Source organism: Ictidomys tridecemlineatus, chromosome 8 (assembly GCF_052094955.1).
Source record: "Ictidomys tridecemlineatus isolate mIctTri1 chromosome 8, mIctTri1.hap1, whole genome shotgun sequence".
In the NCBI taxonomy this organism is placed as follows: Eukaryota; Metazoa; Chordata; class Mammalia; order Rodentia; family Sciuridae; genus Ictidomys; species Ictidomys tridecemlineatus.
The window spans coordinates 14,807,353-14,827,710 of NC_135484.1; the positions used below are offsets into that span (position 1 = coordinate 14,807,353).

The window sequence follows — 20,358 nt, forward strand, 5'->3', positions numbered from 1 at the left end:
TATATTCCAAGTCTTTTTCTTTAAATCTTACTTTCAAGACAGGTCTCACTAGGCTGCTGAGGCTGGCCTTGAATTTGAAGACCTCCTGCCTCAGCCTCCTGAGTCACTGGGATTATAGGCGTGTGCCCTTATCCTTGGCTACTAAGTGATCCCGAACTCCCAAGCTCAAGTGATCCTCCTGCCTCGGCCTCCTCCGTAGCCGCGTCCAGGTGTGCTCTACCAGACAATAGTTGTTTTTTTTTCTTTTTCTTTTTCTTTTTTTGTTATCAGCAGAGTGGGAGAAAGCAGTTACCCTACATTCTTGCCAGTTCTCAGTATTGGTAGCTCTTTTTTCAATGTTAGCCATATTGTTGGGTATCCAGTGGTAAATAAATAGAGTTTAATTTGTCTTTCCTTGGTGATTAATTGTGAGCACTTCTCCATGTTTATTGGCCATTTGTATGACCTCTTTTGTAAAGTGCCTGTTCAAGTCTTATACTCATTAAAAAAAAAATGGGTTGAGGGGCTGATGTTGTGGCTCAGCAGTAAAGTGCTTGCCTCACAAGTATGAGGCACTGGGTTCCATCCTCAGCACCACATAAAAATAAACAATATAAAGGTATTGTGTCCATCTACAACTAAGAAAAAAATTTTTTTAAATGGGCTGAAAAGGGAGGGGGCAGGGGATTAGCAAGGAAGGTGAAATGTGACAGACATCATCATCCAAAGTACATGTATGAAGACACGAATTGGTGTCAAATACTTTATATACAACCAAAGATATGAAAAATTGTGCTGTATATGTGTATATGAATTGTAATGCATTACGCTGTCATTTGATTTTTTAAAAAAATGGGTTGAAAGCAGGTCACTTTTTGAACATTGAAAGCATTCACTGGAATGAGATTTTCCATCTAAACATATTAAAATACCTACACAATGAAATAGGTAATTCTCATGCATTTAGAATGTCAGTAAAAGAAAGAAAATGAGCTAAACCATGCATTTTTCTTCTTAGCATTTGAAAAAAAAAACACATAACAAACAATGAAATCAGTAAGAATAACTCTGTAATAAATCTGTATAATGCATCCAGATTCATTTTCTCATTATGCTTTTGTTAAAAGTAACAAATGAAATGCTTCTCGCTAGCCTTGTTTTCATAGGCTACATTACCTTCAACAAATGCAAAAATCCAGGCACTATGCATACCAAAAATAATTGTAGTTGGGCTAATCTTTCGCATACTTCGTGAATTTGATCGTTTTTCTTCTGTGTCCACAATTACCGCTAATTTGGAGATAAATACAATACATGTTTGCCGAATGTCTAGCAAACCTTCCATCTCCCCATGCTGAAAGGCACACAGCCTTCTGGGAGCTGCTGCAGGAGTCAGAGGAGAACATAAATCCACAGAGGCCGGGGACCGACCCTGTGGCTGTTCAGAGAACAGCAAACAGCCATCGCTGAGAGCAAAGGAAAGATACAAATCAGCCAGAGCATTTTTTTTTTCCAAGAAGCAGATGACAAATAACCTTTCTACATTACAGAGGCCATTTTCATCCTTTGCAGACTAGACACCAATTAAATTAGCCTTCTTTTCTTTGGTGCTTTAGTACAGTAATGTGTTTCATAAAAATAAATAAGAAAGAAATGTGTTTCTTGTTTGATGCTAGATCTTTCCGTGGACTAATCATGGGTCTCAGAGGGTGAGGGAGGAATAGCTATGTGCATGAGAGAGTTGAGAGGAGTTGTTGGAGAAGAGTAATGAACATGCATTAAACATCTCAGGCTAAATGGTACCCCAATTTTTTTTCTGCTTCTTGACATTTTAAATACCACTATACTATAAAAATATACGACCTCCCCCCCCAATCAAGTTTATATATAACCTTCAAAGATAAGACAGGCAAATGAAAGATAGAAATGAAAAAATATAAATTTAATGACTCTTTTCTTTATGTGACCATCTCAAAATTAGAGTCATATCTCATAAGAGGTGACGTCGTCTCTTTCTAATTGTAGCGAAATCCTCCAAAGATAAAAGGTTTGACTTGCAAATATGGTACTGTAAGACCTCTTTCTTTTGTTAACACACGAGTCCTGTGCAACCTGCCTACTGCTTGCTTTCCTTCCTTCCTCCTTCCCTCACACCCTCCCTTTTTCTTTCTTCCCAGTACTGGGGATTGAACTCAGGGGCACAGTACCCATTGAGCTACATTCCCAGTCCTTTTTATTTTAAGGCAGGGTCTCACTAACATGCTCCAGCTGACCTTGAACACCTTTGTGTATATAATGTATTGCTAGAAAATTTGAGGTATAATAAGACCAATAGATCAAGAGACTATTGCTATTGAAAAGATGGTTTGTGCTGAGGGTGGTGTGTGTATACCTGTAATCTCAGCAACTGGGGAGGGGGAGCCAGAAGGATTGCAAGTTCAAGACCAGCCTCAGCCATTTGGCAAGACCCTGTCTCCAAATAAAAAATAAAAAGGGCTGGGGATGGAGCTCAATGGTCCAGCGCCCCTGTGTTCAATCCCCAGTACTGGGAAGAAAGAGAGCATAAGCAAGCACAGTTAGTTGGGGAGATAACCTACGATGGGAGGTGGGAGGCTGTGTCTATTTTTGATTGGCTGATCAAGGAACAAAGCCATTGCTCTCTCCCCTTCCCATCTCTTTGCGCATCCATGAACAGCCTAGAAAGATCTTATTCTGTGTTTGGTTCTCCAGATCCCGAATCCAAGTGCAGGTGGCTTTTGCCTCTCCACTGTCACCCCCTGCCCTAGATGCCGAGGGCTTTCCACACTGTCTACTGTCAGGACAAAGCCAACCCACCAGCACCTCCTTCTGCAACCTTTTTCTTAAATTCAGTGTAGCCACTGCTTCCTGAGTGTCTATTCTGGGAGGGCTGCATTAGTGCTGGGTGTTCCTGCCCATCCTGGCTCTAAGTGTCTTGATTTTGCTCAACAGGCTGCTCAGTGACCGTCCCCCAGGCCACCAGCTCATTGTGTAAGTGCACCTTTGATTCGCAGATCCCTTGGTTGAGTCTTCTTGTGTGTTTGCTTGCTTTGTTTTGACTGTTCTGGCTCCCACCATTCCAGAAGGCGGAGGCTCTGGAAGGTTAGTGTCTGTAGAGGACCGGTTTATCTTTCAAGACAGCAGCTTTTACTGACTAAGGGTCATGAGGAAGATTTGCTGATAACTGCCTTCCCATCCCATCACACCATCCTGCTGTAATCTTTGCGTTGTTTTTTTTTTTAAATAGGTGAGAAATCCAAATAAAAATCTGCTATTTTATTACTGCCCTTGAGACACAGTGAGTATCAGGGACTAACTTCGATTCCTTCCTCAAATTCATACATTGAAATCTGAGCCCTGGGGACCTCAGAATGTAACTGTGTTTGGAATGAGGCCCTTGAGGAGGTGATTGTGGCTAAATGAGGTCATATGGGAGGACCTCAGTCCAAATGACTGGTGTCCTCCGTGAAGAGGAAGAGACACCAGGGGCCTGTGCCCAGAAATACAGCCACAGGATGAGACAGCAGGAGGGTGTCCCCGGCAAGCCAAGGAGAGCGGGCTCAGAGGCAACCTGTCCTGTGTGACGCCCTGATCTTGAACTTCCAGACTTCACAGCGTGAGAAATCAACGTATTTTGTTAAGGCAGCTCAAACCAACTAAGGCGGTGAGGACGAAGGGAGCCCCCTCCCTGGCCAGACGTTTCCTGCCTACGGGAATTCTCTCTGCCATTCAGCCCGTCCCATCCTGCGCTCTCCAGACCTCGCATCTTGCTCTCTTCCTTGAACAATATCGACCCAGTATCTATTTCCCTTCTCAGCCAATGACACCATAGCTCTCCTTTAAACACCCTCATTAGACCCTCGGTCCATGCAGTGTGGGTGGGACTGAACTACACCCAGGCTCTCTTTCTGCCCCCTCCACAGGATGTGCATGACCCAGGTCTGCACAGTGGAGCCGCAAGGGGTCATTAGGTTGAGGACTCCAGCAGCCCTAAGGGAGGAGATTTTCTCCACTTGGTGACCAGGCTGATAGGATGCACATCCACAGCTCTGACTCTACCTCAGCCTTGAGAATATGCAGTGAACTCAGGAAACCAGAGCCAGGACCATGTCTTGAAGGCATCATTTGGATTTGGTCTCTGTCCAGTTCTCCCTGAGTTTACCTCTTGCCTGTTCAATCACATAATCCAATCACCAACACCCTCCCCACCCACTTCTTTTTTTTTTTTTACAAAAATAGGGTTAGATTGAGTTTAACTTAACCGCCTCTTGTAGCTAACAGTTGTACTTACATATGAAACCACTTCCTAAGTCCCGGCTCACACCTTGTCTCCATCACCAAACCTTTAATCGTCAACTCCAGCACGTGGACTTTCTCACCTCTGAATCTCAAGAAACTTCAAGTCTGTGCTGTGCAGTTCTGGATGTGACTGCACGTGCTGCTCCTGAAGCACTACGGGGACGATGAGTTGATGAGTCCTGTCTGCCAGCCTCTTCTCTCCCCCAGCCACACCGTGTCACACACACGACAGGCCAACAAAAAGCCCCACTGCTCTCCTGGTGTGTCACTGGTTTGTCTCATTGCTTCTCCCAGCTACCCCGAGGGAAGATGAAATCACTAGCTGAAGGTAAGCTTGTACCTTAAGACTGGGAGGAAAGGGGCTGTGCCCTTTTAATAGTTAGGATTCAGTCTGCCTGCAGTGATTAAAAACCCCAAGAGCTGGGCGTGGTTGTAATCTCAGCAATTTGGAGAGACCCTGGTGACACATAAAATTAAATAAAGGGCTGGAGATGTAGCACGGGGCGTAGGGCCCTCCTGAGTTCAGTCCCCAGTGGGAATGGGGACAAACAAACAAAATCACCAATTAACAGTGGCTTAAATTAGATGGACGTCTACTTTTCCATGAAAGAATGGCAGCAGCTGTGCCACCTGGAGACACCCAGTCCATCTCTGGGCCTCTTCATCTTGTGGCTCTCCATGAGTGACTTTCACTGCCAACCCACCACCTCACATGGAAGCTCCCCAAGGCAGGAAAGAGGATTTTTTTTTTTCCTTTAAGAATCCCTGTTAGAAGTCGTTCTTGCCATTTCTGCTTTTATCCCAGGTGGTGTGGTTTGTCACCAGAAGTTCACGTGCAGAAACTTCATCCTCAAATTCATGTGTTGGTGCCACCTGGAAGTGGGACATGGAGGTAAATAGGGTTAGATGAGGTCGTGAGGGTGGGGCTGATGAGGAGGAGAAGAGGAGTAGGACCCCCCAAAGTGGGGTGTTGTGCAGCTTCGAGATCCCCTGAAGACACCGGGCAGCCTGCGGCCTACCTGCTGCCTTGCTCTGAGATCATTTCTAAATCCTGGCTTTACATTCTGAGGTTGATGGTCATGGAAAGTGAACCACAGGGCTCTGAGCCTTATTTTCTTTATGTGTTTAAACAGGGGTAATGAATTGCCCTTTCAGGGTTAGAACATCCGAAGATGCTTGCTTTGTGTCAAATACCCACATATTATGGATTTCATTTTCCCTCTCTCTCTCTCTCTCTCTCTCTCTCTCTCTCTCTCTCTCTTGGTAGCAGTGGGGATTGGGGATTCAACGGAGGGCACTCTGTCCTAGAACTGTATCCCCAGCCCTTTCTATTTATTTATTTATTTATAAATATTTTTTGATTTTTAGTTTTAGGTGGACACAATATCTTTATTTTACATTTATGTGGTGCTGAGAATCGAACCCAGTGCCTCATGCATGCTAGGCGAGCAATCTACCACTGAGCCATGACCCCAGTCCCCTCTTTTATTTTTGGAGACAAGGTCTTGCTAAGTGACCAAGTTGCAGAGGCTTGACTTCATTTATTTCTTTCTTTCGTCTTCAGTTATAACAGTGAATTGAGGGCTTGTCTAGAGCTGGAGATCCCCAGCTTTGTGTCAGCAGATCAGAGGTCCTCCAGGCCTGGAGAAGCCTGTCTGGGCTTACCCTGCCTTGTGCATTTACACAATCTTTGTCCTCCAAGAGTGAAACAAAGGATGATTCCAAACATTATTACAATGTAATACAAGAACTACTCTGTTTTGCAAAGGTGACTTGAGTGAGCAGCAGATATTGAAGGCTCTCTGCTGCAGTGACTTGCAAATAGCAACTGTAACTTAATTATTCAGAAACATTCCAGGAACAGTCCCTGTGCCTTTGCACCACCCTCTTCTGGAACATCACAAATTATTCCCTGGGAGACTTTCAGCAAGTTATTCAGAAAGTTATTGCGTCTTGGATATAAGAGATTTTGGTTCAGATACCAGAATTGTAACAGAATCAACCCTTGGTTGATTTTTAAAAATATATATTTTTTAGTTACAGTTGGACACAATGTCTTTATTTTATTTATTTACTTTTATGTGGTGCTGAGACTCAAACATCAGGGCCTTGCATGTGCTAGGTGAGTGCTCTACTGCTGGAGCCACAACCCCAGCCCAATCCTTGGTTGATTTTGAATTGCTTCCTAAAGTTTCCTTAAGTACCAAAAAATTATTATTATTTTTTTTGCTTTATTCATATTAAGTCAGGCTTCTGATGCTTACAATCAGAGCAGCCCAACAGATAGGGATTTTAAATGATTCTCCCGCCTTGTGAAGCTCATCTCTTCTGTATTTTAGGTCAGGGTTATATCCATTAGGTATGAGCCTGTCCTCACAAGTTTGTCTCAATCCAGAAGAGAGCCAGAAATTTCTCCTGTTTAAGAGAAGAAAAGAACTACTTATAAGAACATTCCAGCTTAGCCTCAGCCAGGGGCAAATCTTAAACAGATGAATTCTACACTCCCTACTAAAATACTCTCCTCCAGTTCTCCGACCAACATACCCTTCCCTTCACACACCTTAAGCCTCACCTGGGTTAGTGCAGGCAGGCATGTCCAGAGCCATTTCCTCTGCCTGCTCTCTTGAATCCACCTGTGAATACTGTCTCTCTCTCTCTCTCTCATATGCAGAAATTCACCACTGTGACCAGAGCAACCGGGTTCCTTTAGATCCCTTTCATCTTCTGATCTCAGCCAGGGATCAGTTTGACAAAGGGGTCTTTCTTAAGAGAAAGGCGCTAGAGGAAAGTGAGCCATATCTGTCCCTCCCTACCACCTTTTTAAAAGAATTAATCTGACACAGATTAATAAATATTTTGGAACTGCCCTTATCCTGTCCCATCTGACGAGAGCCTGGCTGTCAATTCCAAAGCCCTGCATCTTCTCTCTGTATTTGTTTAAAGCCTGGTTTGAAAGATTGAAAGTTTTTCTTGTGTGTATTTCTTGCCATTCTCAATTTTGGTTGAGGGCTTCTGGGCTGAAGCAGGCATATTTCTGTTTTTTTGGTGTGCTGGTAATTCCTTATGGAAACCCTGGGGGTCTTTTGTGTTTCAGAATTCAGAGAATGTTGGATTTTAGAAAGGTAACACGAAGCATTAAAAATCCCAGTGGGATTTCCAGAATAATAATATTTGCCTGTAATAAATGCAATAATATATTTTCATATAATATAAATATTAACACTAATGGGATAAATAAAGATGGAAGGGCCTTTCTGTTTTTTTATTTTTCCTTTCTTTCTTTTTAAACATTTTTAAATTTTGCAGATTGAACCCAGGGACCCTGTATCACTGAGCTACATCTTCAGCCATTTTATTTTATTTTTATAGTTGGACCCAATACCTTTATTTTATTTACTTATTTTTATGTGGTGTTGAGGATCGAACCCAGGAGCTCACACATGGTAGGCAAACGCTCTACCACTGAGCCACAACCCCAGTCCATCTTTAGCCTTTAATTTTTTTTTTTTTTAATTTTGCTCTGTTGGTCTTCAATTTGGGATCCTCTTGCCTCAATCTCTCCAAAAGCTGGGATTGACAGGTAGGCACTACCATGCCTGGCTGAACCTCACATTATTTTATGTCAAGATCTGCTACCTCATGAGTTGCTGGTGCCTGCCTAATTCCAGCAACTCATGAGGATGAGGCAGGAGGAATCCAAGTTTGGGGCCAGCCTCAGCAACTTGGAATAATCTCTCAAAATATAAAAGTAAGAAAGGACTGGGGATATATTCAGTAGTAAAGCACAGTTGGGTTCAATCCCCAGTGCCAAAATTGTGTGTGCATGTACAAACACACAAAGAAAATATCAAAAATCATTCATAATCTCTATAACCAGAGGAGACCATTATGAAAAATTAATAATTTAGTTTGTATATTTTTGAAGGTCTGATCTTATTTATTTGTTACTCTTAAAAGTTCTTATTTTTGACTGGATTCAGGAGTAGACGCTCTCAGAGAGGACAGCCTGCGTCTCTGGGCAATCTGTTCCTGGTGTCTTTCTTTGGCGTCTTTCATTTTCTTGGCTAAAAGTTTGGCGTATTCTGCAGCCTCTTCCTCATTTTTCTTAGTACGCTGTTTCTCCAGCTCTTGTGTTGCAGTGTGGACTAACAGGGCACTGAATCTTTGTGCTTTGATCCTGGGTTTTTTACCTTCCTCGTTTAAGGGTTTTCTGACCACGTATTGGTGGACATCATCTTCCTTAGAAAGATTGAAAAGTTTGCAGATTCTACTAGCGCTTTGGGGTCCCAGTCTACAAGGTACAGGAGTATCCCCAAATTCAGGAATATCCTTCTCTCCTTTTTTTCTTTTTTACAATAACCAAGTTGAGAAGCTCAGATTGGCACCCACAATGCAACCTTGTACAGATTTGCACTTGCTCTCTCCAGTTCGCCTGGGTCTGTAACAGGAGTGCCCCTAACTCAGTAGCAGGCGAACACGGCCATGGGTCAAGACACCCTGCTCCATGGGGAAACCTTGTTTATTGTTCCCCCCACTGATTCAGACCACAGAACCCTTCCATTCTTCACCCAGAGCACCAGCAGCCACTTCTGTGGCCACACCCTTTTCTCCACTTTGATAAGTTTCTGGTAGCTAGTGGCTGGGAAGGAGATACTCAGCTTTGTCTTGGAACAACTGATCACCCACAAGGTGCCACGAAAAATAGCTGTATCTTCAATTATGATTTTGCATGTATATATGTATTCATGTTTGTGTGTGTGTGCGTGTGTAATGTATTTACTCCAAACATCTCATCTCCATTTATACTGCAGTTGACAAGTAGGTGAAATACAAGGTGACCCTTTGGAGCAATCTTAGGTATTAGTACCACCCTCAACAGAACTGCAGTCCTGCTATGAGAGCGCAACAAGGAGAAAGCATCTCACCCGGGCCAGGTGACACAAAGCAGGGACACAAAGCCTGACTGTGATTCTAAAGGCTAAAATTTCTAAAACTCAAAAATGTTTTAAAACTCATTTGAAAAAATACACTTTCAAGCTGGGCATTGTGGCACACACCTGTAATCCCAGCGGCTCTGGAGGCTGAGGCAGAAGGATCAAACGTTCAGATCCAGCCTCAGCAACTTAGTGAGACCCTAAGCAACTCAGTGAGACCCTGCCTCTAAAATATGTAAAAGGGCTGGGGATATGGCTTTATGGTATGAAAACAAACAAACAAAAACAAAAAACAACAGATTTGATGAAGTATTCCTGTAAAAAAGTTAAGAAACTTACAAAAATAAAGTCTGAAGTGAAGAAAGTTTTAGTTAGAGTCAAATGAGAGTCACTAATTGGCCATAATAATCCAAGGCAAAAATATTTCATGTGTTAATACTAAGAACATATGAAAATGTGTTAGGGAGGTAAGATCAATTTGACATCCATTCAAAACTTGTAAAACTAGAGAAAAAGAAAAGGCATCATCATAATAATACCACCCTAAACTGATGATGTGTACATATGCGTGAGTCACACTGGCCTATGCCTGACAGTTGGAAAGCTATGATCCTGGATGTCCTGTGATTCTGAAATTCAAGTCCCAAACCTCTCCCCTCCCTAACTCCACACTGGGTTTATTCTGAGGGTCTTACTGGCTTGTTTCAATCCAGAAGGAAACCAAAATATATTAAAAAGGAGCTTAGTTTTTCCCCCCTTGGGCCACTAATTGTCTTTTATTCCAGAGGTGAGCTTTGCCAATAGAAGCAAGTTCTGTAGACTCATGCAGATTAATATTTTTAAAGGAAAGTAAAATTCCATTTTAAGGGAAAGTTCAAGGGAACAATGCCAAGGTCAGCTATTTGGGGATCATAAGATAATTTTGTATATTAAAGAGTCTGTCCTGTGACTAAAACAGTTGACAGGAAATTTCAGCTATTAAAACACTATTGCAATTCTATTGTTTTGCCTGCTTTCTAAAAATAATTCTCCTAACCCAATCTATTATCATGATGACTTCTTTTAAAGTGTTAAGTTTTAGCTTGTCCAAAATATCCAATTGATCATGATATTGTTTGTATTTTAGAGGGAGATGATTCTTTTTTTGCCCTTTCTATTGCAGTACTGTGAATTGAATTGAATTCAGGGGGTGCTCTACCACTGAAATGGTCCCCAGACATTTTTATTTTATCTTGAGGCAGGTTCTTGCTAAACTGCCTAGGCTAATGGGGCCAAGGGTGTAGCTCAATGTTAGCTCAATTACTCGCACTGCCCCCCTGACCCCCCAATTTTTGAACTGCCTAGGCTCACCTCAAATTTGCAATCTTCCTGCCTCAGCCTTCCAAGTAGCTGGAATTACAAGCAAGTGCCACTGTGCCCGGTTAGAGAAAGCTGTTCTTAAATAGTGCAGAATAGGTTGCAAAGTGGTTACAGGACTTCATTCTAGCAATTTCCTTCCTGTCTCTAATGTCATCAATTTCTTGCTCTCCACTACATCTTGGGGTCAGTAGACCATTAGTTTCCCACAGTTAGAGTGTAAAACCACCCCTGATCCCACCTTCACCTCCAGCAACTGCAACTCCTTCCTCTTGCTCAGAAAGAATTCCTCGGGATGACCTATCCTGAGACAGGCATGGTGGTGCAAGCCTAGCCACTGGGAAGGCTGAGGCAGGAGGATTACAAGTTTGAGTCCATCCTGAGCAACTTAGTGAGACCCTGTCTCAAAAGACAAAATAAAAAGGTCTGGGGTGTAGCTCAGCGGTAGAGTGCGCCTGGCTTATCCCCAGCGCTGCAAAAGAAACATAAAAAGTCTAGTTGTCCTGGACCTGCTCAGCCTCGACCTCAGCTCTCTACCAGGCACCACAGAACTGAAATCGCCTTGGTCAAGGTTACCACTGATCCCCACTTGCCCAAGCCAGGGCTCGTCCCCTCTGCTTGCCTGTCCTCTCCGAGGCAGCTGTGGGGGACCGTTGGTTCACTCTGAAGCAGGATTCTTTCTCCTTGGGCATTGTCCTCTCCCACTTCCCTGACTGCTCCTTCCTGTTTCCTTTCCTGGTCCACTTCCTGTGTCCTACAGATGAAAGTCTCCTTTCTCCTCTGTATTTTCACCCTGGTGACTTGTCCTGTCACTGTGTGTAAAAGCCATTCCAAGGCTGATGACTTCTAGATATATAATCCCAGTCCCCACCTTTCCCTCCAGTGCCAAACTCAGAAATCCAACACCCTCCTGGACCTCTCCGAGGTTGGCTGATAGGCATTTCAAATTGAAGAGGCCGAAAAACACAACTTTTTATTCATGCCCAAATTTCACCTCATAAACGTGTTTTTCCTGTGATCAGTCTTGCCTCAGCCTCCCGAGTCACTGGGATTATGGGTGTGCACCACCATACTTTGTAAGGGTCCAGTGGAGCGTTGGAGAAGGAGACCACACAAGAGACTGGCTCCATGCAATTGGCAAAGGGATTTATTGGGGATCCATTCCAGCGCGCTGGGGCTCTGTGCTCACTCAAGAAGGGAGAGCAGCCCGGAGCCCAGAGCAGAGGTCAAGCAGAGCTTAAGTACACTTTCTGGAGAGGGCGGTGGGCTTTGCATACATCAGAACAAATCATCATGAGGCGCGGGGAAATTGAACAACAACTCTGAGACGTGATTGGCACATTCATTGGCGGGAACAGGTTGGGCGGGGGTGATTGGTCACTTCTAAGCGGGATACACATTCAAACTGATTGGTTCAGGCCCTGTGACAAACTGCACAGGGCCCTAGGCTGAATGGCCAATAGGGCGTTGTCTTAACTATCTCAGGAATCTGGGTGTAACAGAGGAACTCAATAATACCTAATCTTTTACATTTTAATTCAAGCCTTCCAGTTTAGAAACTTTACCCTTTCATTTGACCTTCTACTGTATTGTACAGAGAATAATAAAAAGAAAAGTACACGTGTTCAATACAGTAAATTTTTTTTCTGAATGTTTTTGATCTATGGTTGGTTAATCTATGGATGTAGAACCAGGAATACTGATGGCTGACTGTAAATGTTACCACATCCCCCCAGGAACTCAACCCAAATTTCGACTAATCTGATTCCTGGTTAAAAACCCTCTGGTGGTGGGCTGGGGTTGTAGTCTACTGGTAGACCACTTGCCCAGGGAGTTCAAGGCCCTAGGTTCCATTCTCATCACCAAAATCAACAAAAACCTCCAGTGACTTCTTATTGCAATTAGAAAAAAAGACACAGTATAGATAAAGCCAATCAGGCATGACCTGATGTAGTTCCTGCCTATGTGTGTGACATCAGTCTCTCCATTTGCATTTTGTTCCCAAGACAGTACAGCTGGGGTCTGGGTCCCTTCTAGCTAGCTATTTCCCTAGATCTTCCCCAATTGATTTTTTCTGACTTTTTTTTTCCTTTTGGGACTGGGGATTGAATCCAGGATGCTTTACCATTGAGCCACATCCCCAATCCTTACTTGTTTATTTTTTATTTTGAGACAGAGTCTTGCTAAGTTGCCAAACCTGAACTCAAATTTGCAGTCCTTCTACCTCGGCCTCATGAATTGTGGTATTATGGATGTGCACCACCATGCCCAGCTCCTTCTTGTCATGAAAAAAAAGAAAGGAAGAAAGAAAGAAAGAAAGAAAGAAAGAAAGAAAGAAAGAAAGAAAGAAAGAAAAAAAGAAAGAAAGAAAGAAAGAAAGAAAGAAAAGAAAGAAAGCTTTTTGTTTTGAAAAAAAATCTTTTGTTTTGGTGTGGGAATTGAAGGCTTAACCTTGAGCCTACTAAGTCTGCACTCAAACAATGAGCTACACCCCCAAACCAGACTTCTGAAAAACATAAATTTAAAGATCTCCCATGCTCTTGGAGAGGCAAAATTAATATTGTCAAAATGGCCATTCTACCCAAAATGCTGTATAGATTCAATGCAATTCCAATTAAAATCCCATTGTCATTCCTTATAGAAATAGAAAAAGCAATCATGAAATTCATTTGGAAAAATAAGAGACCCAGAAGAGCCAAAGCAATCCTTAGCAATAAGAGTGAAGCAGGAGGCATCATAATACCAGATCTTAAACTATACTGCAAAGCTATAGTCACAGAAACAGCATGGTATTGGCTGTAGACCAAAGGTACAGAATAGAAGACACGAGACAAACCCACATAAATACAGTTATCTCATATTAGACAAAGGCATCAAAAACATACATTGGAGAACAGATAACCTCTTCAACAAATGGGGCTGGGAGAACTGGAAATCCATATGCAGCAAAATGAAAATAAATCCTTATCTCTTACCATGCACAAAACTCAACTCAAAGTATATCAAGGACATTGGAATCAATCCAGATTGATATATGAGGAAAAAGTAGGCCCCAAGTTCCTTAACAAGACTCCTACAGTGCAAGAAATAAAATAAAGAATTAATAAATGGGATGTACTCAAACTAAAAAGCTTCTTTTCAGCAAAAGAAACAATCAGTGAGGTAAACAGAGAGCCTACATTTTGGAAGCAAATTTTTGCCACATGCTTGTCAGATAGAGCACTAATCTCCAGGATATATAAAGAACTCAAAAACATTAACACCAAAAAAAACCAAACAACCCAATCAGTAAATGGGCTAAGGAGCTGAACAGACACTTCTCAGAAGAATGTATATGTTCGATCAACAAATATATGGGAAAATGTTAAACATCTCTAGTAATTAGAGAAATGCAAATCAAAACTACTCTAAGATTTCATCTCACTCCAGTCAGAATGGCAGTTATCAAGAATACAGACAACAATAAATGTTGGCAAGGATGGTGGAAAAGGTACACTCATACATTGCTGGTGGGACTTCAAATTTGTGCAACCAATCTGGAAAGCAGTATGGAGTTCCTTAGAAAACTTGGAAAGGAACCACTATTTGACCCAGCTATCCCACTCCTTGTTCTATACTCAAAAGACTTAAAATCAGCATACTATAATAACTCAGCCACATCAATGTTCATAGCAGCCCAATTCACAGTAGGTAAACTATGGAAGAAACCTAGATGCCCTTCAATAGATGAATGGATAAAGAAACTGTGGTATATACACAGTGGAATATTACTCAGCATTAAAAGAGAATAAAATTATGGCATTTGCAGGTAAATGAATAGAGTTGGAGAATATCATGCCAAGCGAAGTAAGCTAATCCTGAAAAATGAAAGGCCAAATGTTTTCTGATAAGAGGATGTTGTTCCATAATGTGGGGGGGCATGGGAAAAATGGAGGAACTTTGATTGGGCAAGGGGAGGGGGAGGGAAGGGGATATGGGAGCAGGAAAGATGGTGGAACGAGATGGACATCATTACCATAGGTACACGTATGACAGCACATATGGTGCGTCACTACATCATATACAACCAGAGAAATGAAAAGTTGTGCTGCAATTGTGTACAATGAGTCAAAATGCATTCTGCTGTTATATATACATAATTAAAATAAATAAATTAATCAATAAAAAACATAATTTAAATTTTTAATTGACACATAGTAATTGGACATAATTGGACATATGGGGCATGAGGGTGACATTTCAATTTCTTATCATTTAAGTCACTGCTCAAATGACATGTCAAAGAAGACTTGCTTTACCAGCTGGTCTACATAATTCTTCCCCTCCTTCCTGTCACATGGGCTCGCTCTCATTTCCTTGGAATTCATCATGATATATAACTATTTTTTTGGTGTGTTTTTTCTTAAAGGATCTTCTCCAATTAGAAAGTAAATTCCATGAGAACAAGGATGTCGCCTGTCATATACTACTACATCCTAGTGACTAGAACTTGGTGGGTATTTAGTAAAAATCTGTTTATGAGATTTTTATGAGGGACCGAATAGATAGTTCTCTATCTGGGGAAATGCAAGCTTATTGTTTTAGTTTTCCAGGAACCTCCACTGTGCTGGCAAATCCCAACAGAGGGACTTTCTACAAAATATCTGAGTGCTACTGTTCATGATACTTCTAAGGAGGAGCTGATAAGCCACAGCTCACAAAAAAGCTGACCAGAGACAAGTGGAAGGACTGGAAGGTGATAATGAGGCACAGCTGAGAAGAGGAACTGTGTATTTTCAGTGACAGAATCTGTGCTTTTATCTTTTTTCCAAAGTAGCCTCTAGACAGGAGCAGAGAAGACAGAGGGACTAGACTTGGATTTGTACAGGGAGTGGAATAGAGAGTCAGGGAGTGGAGATCCAGAGAGTAGTCATTTATTACTACACCCTAGTGACTAGAACTTGGCGGGTACTTAGTAAAGAGTAGAGTAGTCCAGTTTTAGAAGGAAGGGAAGGCTGGGATACCCGGAGCAGCTCGGCACTGGGAAAAAGAAAAAAAAAACCAGGAAGTTGGAGTTGTGGGTTTGGTTGAAAACTGTGATAATGGGGTAGTGGAGTGAAATTCCTGTTCTGGTCAAAGTGGGGGCACTTGAAGTGTGAAGATTGAGGACTATGCTATCAGACTAGAACGTGCTGGAACTTGGTGGGTACTTAGTAAAAACCTGTTTATGAGTGAATGAATAGATAGTTCTGTGTTTGGGGAAATACACAGTTCATTGTCAATATAAGAAACAGGGACAGGCCCATAATCAAATGTTAAGCAGCTCTTAAGCAAGGAAAATGAGGAAAAATAGAAAAAAAAGAGGTGAGAAAATGCAAAGGGTACTTGGAAAATGTTAAATAGCTTCTGTAATCCCAGAGGCTCAGGAGGCTGAGGCAGAAGGATCTCCCGTTCAAAGCCAGCCTCAGCCTAAGCCAGGACCTAAGCAACTTAGTGAGACCCTGTCTCAAAAAAAAGGGGGGGGGGCTAGGGATATAGCTCAATGGTTAAGCACCTCTGGCTTCAATCCCAGATAACAACAACAAAAAAAAAGTTAAATAATACTGAATTCCTAGCCTGGGTCAGGAGTATCCACAATCATACAAACACTGTCCTCTTGTTAAGTCCAACCTCCTATCAAAGGGTAAGAGATCAGAATAAAGATCACAGAGGTAGATTGATTTTAAGACTGTAGGACAGCTTTCTTGCTTTCTTTTTTCTTTACTTCATTTTTGGTCCTGGCAGACTGAACCTAGGGGCACTCTACCCCTGAACCGCATCCCTAGCTGTTTTGATGCTAAGTTGTCCAGGCTGGCTTTGAACTTGGATCCTCCTGTTCTAACCGTCCTGCTTTCTGTAATAGGCCAAATAATAAAGTAAGAAGGCAGCGGCCATAGTCTTAAGAGAAATAACAACCAAACGAAACACGTAGGAGGCTTTAGGAAATGTGTTTGCCTTAAAAGGCAGAATAAATAGTCAAGTGAAATCTTTTTTGGCCACCGACACACAAACCAACTAAAAAAGACAATTTTATAGAATAGGGGGACTCTGATATAGGCTGTGATGGAGAGAAGCTCAAAGAACCACTGTTAATTTTGACAGGTGTAACCTTGGCGTTGTATTCCTCCTGAAGTCTGAGGGGGATAAAATAACCCCATGTCAGGAATTTGCTGTGGAGAAGAAAATTGGGAGAGATGAAGAGCTGGGTAGCAGCTGCCTCTGGGGTATTTTGAGTACGTTTGAAAGTTTCCACGATACATTAAGACACACCAAACCAAACCAAAACAACTACAGCTGAAAAAAGATCAGGGTTGAAGGTGGAGTTGGACAGTTCCTTCCACCTGTCACCCAGGGTGGGTCGGAGCCTGGGGTGCTGCTGCTGCGCAGGGTGGGCGGCAGAGATGGGTGGGCTGCCCCCAAGTCCAAGGCGAGAGCCAGGGTGGCCTCTGGTCCGGGATCTGGAGTTGGGGAAGGGGAGCTGACCCCTGGGGGACCCCTTTCCCATCCCCTCTCCACGGCTCGGAAACCCTGAGGCTCTTCTTTTGGGCGGTGCTTCCTCTGCAGCCACAGGACAGACAGACAGAAGGACAGAAGGAACAGAAGCCCTCTCCACCCTGGGTGGCTGCTTGGCAGTTCCTGCGCCCCGGGGCAGGGTGTGAGAAGCAGTGATTGTGGTCGGGAGTGAGGTTTGTTTTCCTGACATCAGAACCCCCCTGTCCCCTCTGTGAACACAGCCTCAGGGCTGGTCTGCATTTGATTTTCCCTGGGTGGTCCTCGGGTGACATCTCGCCCTTCGGTCTGGGGGTCTGGGGTAGGAACCCAATCCTTTGTTCCATCTGCTTTCAGCATGGCCCACCTCCCGCGGCCGGCCTGGTGGTTCACGGATTCAGTGTTTGGAAACCTGTCTGCGGTTACAGGAACAGGAGGCTGGAAAAGAGATGTGAAGCCCTCGTTGGAGAAGCCCATGGCTGATCTGGCTGGGCTCACCACGAAATGTCCCCTGCCTGGCCTGAGGAGGCTGGAGGGTCAGGACTGAGCTGCGGTAGCAGGTCCAGGAACCTGAGCTCACTGAGTTGTTCTTTGTTTATTTGTTTTGAGGGTAGTGGGGATGGAGCTACCTCTCCAGCCCTTTTAATTTTGAGGCAGTGTCTTGCTAAATTGCTGAGGCTGGCCTCAAACTTTTGATCCTCCTGCCTTAGCCTCCAGGTTGAGAGCTGGCCTCAACCGCTTTGAAAGCACCTCAGCAGCTGGTTTCTTCGCGGAGGCCAATCCTCTGGGTTCAGTGAGTCCGCCCTTGACACTTCCCAAGAAGCAGGATAGCACCTGCAAGGCAGAATTGCCCCCAAATACCGAGTGTCCCCAGGGCGGAAGGCTGGTGGCTGATCACAGTTACCAGGGCACGCTAGGAGCCGCGGTGAGGGTCCCAGGAAGTTGAGGTGTCCTTGGGTCCTACCATCTGTTAACGTGGCACCCCATCCCTGTCACTCACAAAGAATGCACTCCCGGACAGTAGTGTTGGAATCTTCGCGGTCACTTGAAACGTCACATCTTTGTCCCTCTTTTCCTTTCCCTTGAGTCTGAAGTCTGTTCCCGTTGAAAACCCCCAAAGGAGCTGCATGCGAATCACAAACCAGCAGCGCGTCTGCAGAACGACGATGATCTTGAATCCACCCACCTATTTTTATAGAGCTTGTCCATACTAAAGCGAATGCAAACTTTGATTCATTGTGTCCAAGAGGAAGAAAAGGATGAGAGGAAATTAAAATTGCACCCTGGCGCCTTCAGCTTCCGGGAGCCTCCGTGGAGGCAGCCAGGGCACCTGTTTCCAGAGAAGCGCAGGCTCCGCCTCCTCGGACCGAGCAGGTCTCTCCTGAGGCTCACGATGGCCTTTTCAAAGGTCTCCTCTTGAGAACCGCCTCATTGCTGGGAGCCAGAAAGTCCACATTTTTCATGTCTATGGATGCAATTATGCATCCAAGGAGCTGGGACGGTTGCCCACCTGTGCTGGGCGTTCATCAGCCAAGCCTCAACCTCCCTGGAGATGGGTCCAGAGATGAACTCACTGGTGCACGGCTGTGAAATTCGAGGCTGGGAACCAAGACTTGAAAACCTCCGCAGAAACAATGTTGATTTTCAAGTGAGGCAGGTCTCCATGGATTTAGGATCAGCCTCTCGGATAAAATGCGGGCACTCACGGGTCTACTTGGCATTCCGTCTCCCACCCCCTTAAAGTCACTAAATTGTGTAGAAGCAATAAGTAGTACATGATGGCTTAGAAGACAAAATAAACCAATATCTGTAACACATATAGAACACAATTGTCACATAGGAAGTGCTATGTACGACTTGTTTCAAAATCATATTTCTAAAACGATATGATCTTCAATGTACTTATCTACCTACCTACCTACCTACCTATGGAGAGACATTGGATTTGAATCCTGTCCTTGCTACTTTGTAACTGTGGGGTTTAAGGCAAGTTTAAAAAAAAAATCTCTTTGCCTCAGTTTCTTCATTTGTACAATAGGAATATTGTAATGTTGTTTTGGGGGTTACATGAATGACTATCCAAACTCACGGAGCATGGGCTGGGGTTGTGGCTCCGAGGTAGAGCCCTGGCCTAGCCTGTGTGAGGTCCTGGGTCCAATCCTAAGCAACCCATAAAAATAGAGCAGTTGAAAGTACAGCTCAGTGGTAGAGCATGTTCTTAGCACCCATCAGGCCCTGGAATTGATCACTAGCACCAAAAGCAAAAACCACCTCTTAAAGTCAGTATATAATTAGTGCTCTATAAGCGTGAGCTATGATACTCATTGTGTCTGGAATGGTATGCACCAGAATATTAACAGCAGTATTTCTGAGTGGTAGAATCACGAATGGGTATCTATTTCATTTTATGTTGGGTAGGTTTAAAGTTCTGAGAATACATTTGCTTGACCTTCCTAATCTTTTTGTGCCTAACCCTGTGCCTGGCCAATGAATGATAGCTGTTCAAGAGAGGCTGAGTTCAGCTGTTCAGTCTGCAGTGTGTCTCCAGCATCTCTCCCAAAGATCCATGGCTACCGTCTCCTATCTTCATAGCTATTTAGTAAGTTTCTGGAACAAAGTTAGTAGAGTGAGAAGAAATCAACAATGTTTAGTAAACACAAGTCAACATGAAGGTAGTTCTCATAAAAGTGTGTATTTTTTTTTCAAGATTCCTCAAGATAACAGATTCTAGACTCGCCCTTTCAAGCAAGGTCCCTCTGTAAACCCGCACAATGTGGTTTGCCATAAAAATAACAAACTACTAGTTAACCATGTACATATGTTGACTCATGTACTGGTGCCCCTGGGAAGGGTAAACAAATGGGATTTTGTAGAAGCCAGACCTCTGAAGAGGCAGTGAAACTGTCAGCCAAGAAAAATGTGAACATGCCCAGCAGGGTGGTGTGCTCCTGTAATCCCAGCAATTTGGGAGACTGAGGCAGGAGGATCACAAATTCGAGGCCAGCCTCAGCAATTTAGCAAGACCCTAAGCAACTTAGTGGATCTATATCTCAAAATAAAAAATAAATATGACTGGAGATGTGGCTTAGTGGTAAAATGCCTCTGGATTCGATCCACAGTACCAAAAGAAAAGGGAAAAAAAAAGAAAAGAGAAACATAAACAGCAAAAAGCAGGTTACAGAAAACAAACAAACAAACATGATTATGATCCCATGTGTATGTAAAACTACACAAATAAATCTATAGGTGTGTATATATAGAAAGA

The 20,358-nt window shown here is 43.3% G+C and overlaps 1 pseudogene; it reads right to left on the reverse strand.

Moving 5' to 3' along the window:
* Positions 1-8,256: 8,256 nt before the first annotated feature.
* Positions 8,257-17,570, reverse strand: LOC101977624 (small ribosomal subunit protein eS6 pseudogene; annotated as a pseudogene).
* Positions 17,571-20,358: the final 2,788 nt, after the last annotated feature.